Source organism: Triticum urartu, chromosome 6, assembly GCF_003073215.2.
Source record: "Triticum urartu cultivar G1812 chromosome 6, Tu2.1, whole genome shotgun sequence".
Lineage (NCBI taxonomy): Eukaryota > Viridiplantae > Streptophyta > Magnoliopsida > Poales > Poaceae > Triticum > Triticum urartu.
In genome coordinates this window covers 332,533,781-332,545,925 of record NC_053027.1, presented here as the reverse complement: position 1 = coordinate 332,545,925, position 12,145 = coordinate 332,533,781, and positions in this window count along the sequence as shown.

Below are 12,145 nucleotides of genomic sequence, written 5' to 3'. Positions count from 1 at the left end.
GGACTTCAACTCATAAACATTCATTGAGATCATGGAGGATTTGTGAGTCCAGTTGCCTTGGAGAAAGTCCACAGAGTTTCTTTCAGAGTAGCAAGTTGAATTCCGTTAGTAGACAAGAATAATAAGGTGTCATCTGCATATTGAATAATTGGGAAATGTGGATCGTGGATGGGAATAAGGCAGAGTGAGAGCCCTTTGCTGAAGCATCCTATTGACCATTGATTGCAGGAGATCTAAAGTCAAAACAAATAGTAGTGGAGATAATGGATCACCCTGTTTTACACCACACTTACGTTTGAAGTGCCTTCTAGGTACCCATTTAGCAGAATTGAGGAGGTTCCAGTGGAAAAGAGATCTTTAACCCAAGATATCCATCTTGCATTGAAACGTTTCGCCTCCATTATTCTAATTATTGCCTCGTGCTGAATAGAGACAAAGACCTTCTCAAAGTCAAGTTTAAGCAGCGGAATTCTTCTTTTAGATTGGTTGCACTATTGAATCTATAATACCTAAATAGTTCATCCGCACTAACCTATTTCTTTTAGCATGCAACCTATCCACCTCATCACACATGCCCTACAATGCCACACCAGCACCTGCAGCCCGCCACATCATCATTTTTATTTTGTTGTTTAATCACTAAATAGATCTCCTATTTTGGAGTTAACTACAGCTGCCTACTGAAACGCATACACAATACCTTTTTTGCGGGGTCACGCATACGCAATACTTCTGATGGAGTACTAGCAACTTGATTCCCCATTAAAGAATTGTTTAGTTTCTAACGTAGGAGCCGAGCAACCTCTTTCCAGTTTTCAATTAATTAATACTACTTCCGTTTCCAGCCGCAAGAGCCGAACAGTCTCTCTCTTTCAAAACAAAAATCACCGCATCTCAATCTCCCACATAAAGCAAACCCCTTTTTATATCCCACGCACACCTCACGCCGTCGATGGCGAGCTCTCTCTCATTCCACATATAGCAAACCACTTTTTCTCTGAGCTACAGCAGAGTTCGGCGGCTGGTACGCGACCTCTGCATGAGTCCACTCCTCTCACACGACGATGGTCTGCCTCATCTCCAAGTCCTGTCTACGCGAGCTGGGTCGCAATTTTGTTTCTGGCTACCGAGATCATCAACAAAAGCTTACCTACGGAGGCTCACCTGAGTGTAGAAGCCTAACCTCTTCTACTGTCGCCGGAGGTGTCCATGCCAAAAGCTCCACTGTGTAGCAGCAGTACGTCTGGCCGGCCATGGTGCAACAATTGATCCAAATCAAAAGCTAGGCAACCAGATTTGCAAGATGTCCGGAAAGAGGTGATAGATGTAAGCCAATGAATAGTACCTTCTTGGTTCACCAACTGTACATCTTGGTGATGTATATCCCTTTCAACAATGTCTGGCCATTTTTGTTTGCAGCGTTTATATCAAATATGATTATATTAACACTGTTTATTTTTGTGATCGATCTGCTCTAATAAGTGTTGGATCATATGGATTTCATACTAAAGTTCTTTTGCATCATCACCTCATTGTAGTATCCTTACTAATATTCTTTGTGATCAAACTTCTGCATTGTCTATAGAGATTGCAGAAGTTAAAAAGCAGTCAGGATAGGCGTGTGCACTCTGTTGCTCAGCTCTTGACACCATCCTTATTTATATTCTTTATGATCAATCTTCTGGATTGTCTCTAGAGCTTGCAGAAGTTAAAAAATAGCTAGGCTAGGCGTGTGCACTTCGTTGCTCTGCTCCTGACAACCTCCGTTATACCCATCTTAATATGTCAAAATATTACCTATTAACTGATTCATGAAGTCATACACTAAGGTGGGCAAATACATTACTTTAATACACTACATATATGTGCTTCCTTTTGCTCTGTTAATAGTTCAACATATTATTGTGAATTGTACAAACTGATCTTGATTTTTTATCTTTGGACACATCTCTTTCTGCATCTCGCCTATTTGGAGAAGGCATGGTAAATTATTGTTGCACCCTATTTTTCATGGATGATTTTTCTTATAATTATGTATTCCTAGCAGAATGTGGCTTATCCATGAAGAACAGTCACAAGAAGCTAAGATTAGTGCTTGAATTTTAAATAATTGCTTCCTGTTAGTACCATGGTTTAATGTTCACATCTTACAATATTTTGATCTGGCATTGGTTTCATAACTGAATGTAATATTAGTTAGCATTCATGCATCTCAGTGAATATTTCAAAAGAAACTCACATCCAATTAACATTGATGGTCAAAGATAGTGATCATGTCTGATGTGGCAAATGTGACCCATTCATTATTTGTGTTTGAGACAACATAACAGAGGTGAGAGTTTTTTCCATTGATTTGTCCACAGATTTCATGTTCGGTGTAGTTGCTCAATGCTTTAGGATATGTTGTGCTTCACAACCGAAACTTGCTTCAGTTAGGTTTATTGTAAAATTATTGTTCCACTTAGTGTTTCTTTGAGGAACTGTTTCACTTACTTTTGCTATAATACTTCCATATAATATATAGGATTGCTACTGTTAAGTCCATTCCACATTTTTATTTTGTTATAAGTAGCTGCAAACTTAAAGATGACCGTTATGTGGTCCATGCACTTCCAAACTTCCAATATAATTGTTGTGGTTAGTTGTATCGATTCTAAGTTTCTAACTGAAGTTTTTGTTTTTTTGTAATTAACAAAAAAACTTTCACATTGATGAGGATAATTCTTCATATGAAGCTATAGGTATCAGGACAAATGTATCACTCAGGCACATTTACAAATAGTCTAACCACTTTTTTATTTGGATGTTTGATGACATTTCCTTTCTCTTTGAGACTTATTATACATGCAATTTGTTTTGCATCCGCGGTCATCCACGAGGCACGTAAAAATGGTTCTACATATATTATTTTGTGTTACTGAATATATTCTCTCTATTTTTTTGCATGTGATTATATAAATATGTGTCTACGCATTCCCGCAGCAACGCACAGGGTATCATCTAGTATATTCAAAGGCCCATGCCAGACAATCCTGAATGGTTCTATATTTGATCAAACCAAACTGATTTTTTGTCACAAACCCTAGAATTTGTTTGTAACTAGTTGCATCAGCATCATGCATCTTGTTAAATTCAAAAAATTGGAATTGAGGGAATTTCAAAGCATCAAAATCAATTAAGGGAAAAAACCCTAAAATGCATTCAATGATTCCAAGATGGACTTAAATAATGTTGGTTATATTTTGGCAAAGGTTTTGAGCCCAACCAAAAATGATGAACATTTTTATGGAATATTTTGGGCACTGAATTTAAATCACTATTGTATTTGAGTTTGAACTTATATTCATATATTTAGAATATAAATTCACATACTCATGAAATGAATTATGTGCATTTGGCTAGGTCCTTATATGTATCACAAAATATTTTAGAAACTTTTTGGCATTATTTGAATTTGTCTAAATTCAAAATAGTGGTAGAAACAAATAAGTAAATAGAAAATAGAACAGATAAATAAAACAGAACAGAACCTTACCTAATTACCTGGCCCAGGAGAGAATCGGCCAAGCCCACCTGGCGCCCCTCTCATCTTCCTCGTTTGGCTAGTACGCAGAGCGCGTTGCCGACACACACGCACACGCGCCTAGCTACCTCCACCCTGCATGCCTATGCCCCGACCCCCCTGGACATCACCACGCACGTCCCCAAATCCAATCGCTCACTCCCATCCTCTCTTCTCTCCTCCACGTCGCCCCCCGCCTCGTCCCCAAGCGCCACTGTCGCCGCTGTTCGCTGCCACCGTGTCCACCAAGCTCACCTCACCCCTCTGCCTTGTCCAACAGGTCCGCCTCGACGCCGTGGAGCACCAAGACGAAGCATGAGCCCGCGGGATGCCTGAAATGTCACCATTGTCTTCGTCTTCCTCGTTGGCCACCAAAGATCGCCGTCGTTGTTTCGTCATCACCAAGCTGTCCCCGAGGCTGCCAAGCACCTTGTCCGACTCCCTGTGAGCCCCGCCATCTTTCCGCTCTCTCCATTTGCTCGCCCCCATACCATTGTGTGGTTTCCCTGCAGTGACGGAAGATCACCGCCGCCGTGGCCTGAGCTCAAACGGGTTGCGCCCGTGCACTGCACCGAGCTCGTGGTGACTCCAGGAGGTTGCCCAGCTCTTTACCTTGCTCGCCCGTGCTCCGCAATGCCGTTTTCACCGAGATCCAAAAATCGGCCACCGCCGCCAGTGAGGAAGTCCTGGATTAAGGGGTCCTCGGGCGTCCGGGCTATGTGACATGGGCCGGACTGATGGGCCGTGAAGATACAAGATAGAAGGCCTTCCCCCGTGTCCGGATGGGACTCTCCTTTGCCTAGATGGCAAACTTGGCATCCGGATGTGTAGTTTCCTTTATCTGTAAACTGACTCTGTACAACCCTAGGCCCCTCCGGTGTCTATATAAACCGGAGGGTTTACTCCGTAGAGGCTACAACAAATCATACAGCTACACATCTAGGGTTTAGCCATTATGATCTTGAGGTAGATCAGCTCTTGTAACCCCTATACTCATCAAAGTCAATCAACTAGGAAGTAAGGTATTACCTCCATTAAGAGGGCCCGAACCTTGGTAAACATCATGTCCCCTGCCTCTTGTTACCTTCAATCCTCAGACGCACAGTTCGGGACCCCCTACCTGAGATCTGCCGGTTTTGACACCGACATTGGTGCTTTCATTCAGAGTTCCACTGTGTTGTCAACAAAAGGCTCGATGACTCGTTCGATCATCTACAACGATGCCGTTTCCAGGGAAGCTTTCCTCCTCGGCAAATTTTTTTGTATTCGGTGGTTTCGTTCTACATGACAACTCGCCTAGCCACCTCAAACAGATCGACAGCTATGCCCCTGGTCATCAGATCAGTTTCGGGAACCTAAATTATGTGGCTGATATTCGAGGAGACTTGATCTTCAAAGGGTTCGCGGCCCCGAACACTGCTCTGGCCTCAGATCCGAAGCAAACCACTAGGTCCGAAGATGGGAGTTTGGAGCCCACCGGACTCTCCGCTACAAATCGCACTATCGAGGATTCAGAGGTGATTATGTCCATGGTAAACTCGGAATCAGACCGGGTTCCTCCTATCATTGAAAGTTCGGACTCACCCCGGACTCCTGATCCGAACTCCCGAAGTCCATGCCAAGCAGGCACGGGGAGGAGGTTTGCACCCCAGCCAGCCCCGTGGATTCTCGCTTCCCCGGCCAATCCTCGCTCTTAAACAAGGCTTTGGACTTGATGCGATCCCTTGCCATCGCAGAGGAATCACTTTCGAATTATGCCCAACCCAGACTAGGGGCTAAGAGCGGGGAATTTCACATCCCACCCACCACCCACTTTATAGCCACTGTCGAAGATTTAACTGACATGCTGAACTACTCCTCCGAAGACATCGACGGCATGGATGACGATGCTAGAGGCAAACAAGGCCAAGACCCGCCGATCATCGGACATTGGATGGCCACCTCCACATATGACGTGTATATGATGGACACACCCAAAGAGGATGACGACAACGGCAGGAAGGATCCAACTGAGGACAAGCCCGCTGAGGCACCTCCAAAGCGTCGACGTCAGTGGCACAGCTCAAAATCGCGTCGCGAAAAATACAGCAATACCGGCACCGAAGACAATAACACTCCGAAGAACGCCGAAGACCCCGAAGCCCTTGTTGAGCCAACATCCGAACATGATGATTGGGAGGATGGGCAAGTTAACCCTGATGATCTAGTCAGGAACGAGGACTCAGAGGATAGTAACTATCTACCAATCTCCGAGGATGATGTGAGCCTCGGCGACGAAGACTTCATAGTGCCAGAGGAACCACTCGAGCAGGAGCGCTTTAAGCGCCAGCTAATCGCCACTGCGAGAAGCGAAAAAAAGAAGCAGCAACAGCTCCAAGCCAAACATGATACACTCAACGTCAGGTGGACCCAAGTCCTGGCTGCCGAAGAGTATGGCCTTCAATGACCAACAAGGAGTTATTCGAAGCATCGGCTATTCCCATAATTTGATGATGAGGTCGTCGAGCCCATACCGTCAATACATAACCATGCCGATGAACCAGACCATCCACCACGTGGACGAGATAAAGCGGCCACCTATGTCGAACATCAACCTGCACCACCTCACTGTAGAGGCAGAGAGACAGCGGTTCCAGGATACACCTACAACCTACGGCAGGACCTGAACAATAGAGCAGTCCAAGCCAGATCAATCTATGGATCAAGGGGGTGTGCCCCAATGCGAGAAGACGACCATCAAGCCTCGCGCAACAGGCACAACCTCATCCGGGCCGAAAACCGCATACGGACTTCGTCCGAACTACGTCGTGACATCGCCCGATACAGAGGCGCCGCACACCCCTTATGCTTCACCGAAGAGGTAATGGAGCACCAGTTCCCAGAAGGGTTTAAACACGTGAACATTGAATCATACGATGGTATGATGGATCCCGCAGTATGGATCAAAGATTTTCTTCTCCACATTCACATGGCTCGCGGTGATGATCTCCATGCCATCAAGTACCTCCCCCTAAAACTCAAGGGACCAGCACGACACTGGTTAAACAGCTTGCCAAAAAACTCTATTGTTAGCTGGGAAGATTTGGAGGATGCCTTTAGAGACAAATTCCAAGGCACCTATGTTCGGCCTCCAAACGCCGATGACCTTAGTCACATAGTCCAACAACCCGAAGAATCAGCCTGGAAACTCTAGACCAGGTTCTTAATTAAAAAGAACCAAATTGTCGATTGTCCGGACGTTGAAGCCCTCGTGGCCTATAAACACAGCATCCGTGACGAGTGGCTCGCCCGACACCTCGGCCAAGAAAAGCTGAAGTCTATGGCAGCTCTCACCGCACTTATGACCCACTTTTGCGCGGGAGAAGATAGCTTCCTAGCTCGTAGAAGCAACAACACCAGCGACCCTGGCACCTCCGAAGCCAGAGACGGCAACGGCAAGCCATGGTGCAACAAACACAAGAGTTGAAGCAACAATGAAGATACTGAAGATACGGCGGTCAACGCCGGATTCAGTGGCTCTAAACCCGATTAGCGGTAGAAGCCATTCAAAGGAAACAAAGATGGTCCATCCAGTTTGGACAGAATACTTGATCAGCCTTGCCAGATTCATGGTACCCCTGACAAGCCTGCCAATCATACCAATAGAAACTGTTTGGTCTTTAAACAGGCTGGTAAGCTAAACACCGAACATAAAGGGAAGGGGCTGCCCAGCGAGGACGACAATGAAGAGGCTCGCCCAATGAACATGGGGGGGCAAAAGAAATTCCCCCCCGAGGTAAAAACAGTTAACATGATCTATGTCACTCATATCCCCAAACAGGAGCACAAGCGCGCACTAAGGGACGTTTATGCCATAGAGCTAGTCGCCCCAAAATTTAACCCATGGTCAGCCTGTCCTATCACTTTTGATCGCAGAGACCATCTGACCAGTATCCGTCACGGAGGTTCGGCAGCATTGGTCCTCGGTCCAATTATCAACGGATTCCATCTCACGCACGTCCTTATGGACGATGGTAGCAGTCTTAACCTGCTTTACCAGGACACTGTCCGCAAAATGGGCATTGATCCGACAAGGATCAAGCCCACCAAAACCACCTTCAAAGGAGTGATACCCGGCATAGAGGCCTGCTGCACAGGGTCCATAACACTAGAGGTAGTCTTCGGCTCCCCAGATAACTTCTGAAGCAACGACTTGATCTTCGACATCGTCCCTTTCCGCAGTGGCTATCATGCACTTTTGGGACGAACCGCTTTCGCCCATTTCAATGCCGTCCTGCACTATGCTTATCTAAAGTTCAAGATGCTCGGACCACGTGGCGTTATAACAGTCAATGGGAACATGGAGCTCTCCCTCGGTACTGAGGAGCATACCGCAGCCCTCAGAGCCGAAGTACTGGGTGGCCTTCTCAAGCCAAATACTACATCAGTAGTTAAGCCCCCGGACACTTTCAAACGAGTCTGATCTAACCTGCATAATGGCAGTCCGGCTCGTCCAGAGCTAGATTAACAATCCGGCCTCCCTCCAAGCCGCAAACTGATAGAGGCATACATACCACGCGTACATAACTACGCACTAAAGATACCATGGGAAATGATGGTGGCACACCATAAATAAAGTCCACAATACAACTCGACCCTATCTGGACCCTCACATTCTTCCCTTTTTCCTCTTATTTTTATTTTTTAGGTTCTTTACAACCCACACCACTTTTTGATGGTACCAAGGGCCCTTTTCTAGGCCCCTCATGTTTACTCGATCGTTGATCCCCTCAAAGGATCATACACCAAGGCGAAAAGCAGCGCAGACATGCGGTAGAATGTCCAAAGGATCTTCAAGATCATCTTTAACTTTTTAGGACCTGTATACAGCTTTCCCTTGTGCTCGGCATGTAAAATAGCCTCGATGCTTATCGCATCCCCTGTAAAAATACGTTTTGACGTATCAATCAGACTATAATGGAAACAGTTTCGCCCAACCCTGTTCAGTATTGGCTTATCTGTATTCCCTCTTTACGATAGATTGCCGTATATACCTCGACACGATTTAAATCACCAGGGGCTCTATCGGGCCACGTATATTTTCTCAAACAAAAGAAGTCCAAACACTTTTATAGTATACTTCGGCGTCCCGAATATGGCATTATATGCATCGGCTCCGAATCATGTCTTTGGTCAACAGTTGGGTTGCCCGGCTCCTGTGATTACCACCTTAGGTTCTGCTTGTTCGGCTAAGGTAGTAAAGGGAGAACTACTGCAATTGTGTTTTTGGTTCGTCCGGTTAAGCACCTCAGTAGAGAAAGCCGAAAACTGGCTGTCATGATGCGGCGAGAGCTGGTCAGCAATTCGGCAACTTACTAAATCTCTAGTGATTTCTTTTGTATTATACGAAGGACTGGCTCTTCTCAGTCACGCGCCTAAGGCATCTAAGTTCGAATAGTCACATAGACACCAGGGGCTATCTTACAGTCCCATTGTCAAACTCCTATGGCTAAGCGAGGGTGATAAAGCCGCATAGTCTGATTACCTGGTTCGCTGCACTGACACCTCCTTGACAGACCAAGACGTTGGGTCAAGTGTGGTTATGTGCTATCCTGAACACCCCCATAGTATCTATGTGGGGGCTGAAGCCGACCACTGGCAAACTCTCAGGGATAAAAACGGTCGCACAGGAGGAAAAACACTTTATGATAAACGGCACAAATACATTACAAAATCCTTGATTTATAATACAACGTCTGGGAAGTTTGGATACATTCAGTCGAACATGATATCCTTCGAGCATTGACCCTCTATCAAACGGGCACCCTCTAGGACGTCTTTGAAATAGTGCTCAGGCTTGCGGCGGTCCTTGCCTCCTGGAGGCCCTCGACCGCCACGACGGCGACCTTCATTTTTGCCAAGTGCATCTTGACACGGGTGAGGCCATCCGCACACCTTCTATACATGATGAGCGCTTGACCGTGACAACTCAGGGCAGAGCGTCGACGAGTCGCAGCACCAGGCCAAAATAGCTGCTTGGAATGGGTTCGGTTGGCCACAGCGGGACTATGATGTCCCTCATGGCCAATCAATCCGGACATCCTATGCAGCTCAGCCCACTGCGCCATTTGGTCATTCAATAGCGTTGGGCGCTCCTGCATCGTGAACTGTGTCCAGAATAGCTTCTCCGCCGTGTGCCCCTCCTCTGCTCGGAAGAACTATGCGTCATCGGCGACACTCTTCGGAAGATCCTCAAAGGCATCTGGAGCAATCCACAGTCGAGTGAGCAAGGCATACTTCTAGGTGCCGAATTTACTCTGTAAGAGAAAGGGCTTACCAACCACTATCTGTCTGGCCTGCTTGATCTCCTCACGCGCCGCTCGGGATTCGGCCCGCCCCTCCTTGGCCTCTTAAAGAGCCTTGTCAAGTTTGGTTGCCTAGGCTTTATTCTTCTCTTCTAGGGACTCGCACTTGCTGGTGGCATCCTTGAGCGCTTGCTCCTTTTTGGTCACCCGCAACTCTTATTGGTGGTGGACGACCTGTTGGGACTTCAAGTCCTCGGCCGCTTTATCAGCGGCTGCTTTGTTCACCCTTGCCCGCTCCTTGGCCAGGGCAAGTTCACCTCTGAGGGTCTCAACCGCAGTAGTGCTTCCTACAATCATACACATAGCAGCGCATGAGCTTCAGCTCAAAGTCTGCATATTAATACATGCATGATTGAGATATTTTGAAACATATCTTGCGCTTCATGAAACCTATTGTTGATGGGACGAGATCCTCATCGGCCAGCGCTAGCTTACGCTTGAGCTCGGATTCTTCGGCGGCCTGGGCGGTTGCCGATAGCAGTGAAGCCTATTCCTCAAAATAGACAAGCACATTATCTCCTACGAATATTATCGGTCCTTTGTTCAGCTTTTTTCCAAAAGCCGAACAGAGTCTTAGGGGCTACTATCTATATACAGGCATATTTTTCATATGAAAAGCGGTCAAGAATATTACATCGCATACCTCAAAGCCTGTTAGCAGGCTAGTGAAGGCTTCGTTTAGCCTGCTCTTGGCGGACTGAACCTTTTCAACCACCACACCCAGCAGGGTGCGATGCTCCTCCATGATGGAAGCACATTGCAGTGCCTCCATCAGTATGTTCGGCGCCTCCGGATTAGTAGAAGTTGCCACTGGAGATGGCGCTCCCCCCTCCGAAGGGGGTCGCTTATTCGGTTGCAGAGCCACTTGGGTTTCCGGAATGGTGTTTGGCTGGGGGCCAGAATGGTCAAGGCCCCCACCGTCAGTCTCCACGGGGATTGCTCCCCCCGTATTCTTGATAGGCAAGGCATTACCCTCTAGCTCTGTTTTGGTGGCCTCCCGTACCGCTCCGTTGCCCGGAGAGGCCCTTCGGGACAACACTTCGATGTCATTCGTGGCGATAGGCGGGGAGGCTTGTGGAGGCGACTCGCTCTCCATCATCCCCGGATCTAAAGAATTCCCGACCGACAATTGTTGGGGGAGGTCGCGGGCCGGACTACATCATACAATGTGTTAAGACCACAATTATAAAAAACAGACTTATATAATGCATCCTCGGATACTTACGATGCAGCGAGGGGCTTCGACCTGGGGCGCCACTCGGGGATGGCTTTGGCATACGAATCTGAGCCGTCCAGGAGGGATATTTTCCCCCTCTTGGCGCCTCCGCCTCTGCGTATGCAGAGGCCGCCCTTTTTTCTTCCTCCCCTTCAGGGGAGAATTGCTTTCTGCCTCCTCCTCCTCTTCATGTTCATCTTCCTCGTGGGAGGAATGAGTTTCGGTCACTCTGGAGACTGCGTCCGAAGTACCTTTACGGAGGAGACCACCTCTGGCCTCCTTGCTCTTCTTCTTGGCCTTTTTCTCTGGCGCCTGATAGGGCGCCGGGACAAGCATCCTCATTAACAGAGGATCAGCTGGGTTTTCGGGGAGTGGAGCCGGACACCTGACCCGCTCCACCTTCTTTGTCCATCCCTGTTTACAGGATGGAATTCTCAGTGCACCCCCTTTGATTGATGAAATAAGTTATGTTCGGAAATTTAGCACTTACCGGAGAGGCCGGATGATTGCAGTCAAGGCAGATGTCCTCGGACGTCTTTGGCCACGACTTTTGAGTCTTGAAGAGCAGCTTCCAGATCACTTCGTGCGTCGTGCCGAAGAACCTCTGCAGGATCCGCGACCCTTCCGGATTGAACACCCACATGCGGAGAGGTTGGCGTTAGCAGGGAAGAGTTCGGCATATGAGCATCACCTGGATCATGTCAGTGAGGCTAGTTTTCTTCTCTATGATACTTTTGATGCGCCTTTGGAGCATCAACACCTCGTAGGATGATCCCTAGTCCAGACTCTTGTTGGTCCATGACGCAAGCCGCAACGGGGGTCCGGATCTGAAAGTAGGAGCGGCTGCCCACTTGGTGCCGCGGGGTTCGGTGATGTAGAACCACTCCTGCTGCCATGTCTTGACGGTCTCCACAAAGGCCCCTCTAGGCCAGATAATGTTGGGGACTTTTCTCACCATGGCGCCGCCATAATCCGCGTGCTGCCCGTCGACCACCTTCGGCTTCACGTAGAAATCCTTGAGCC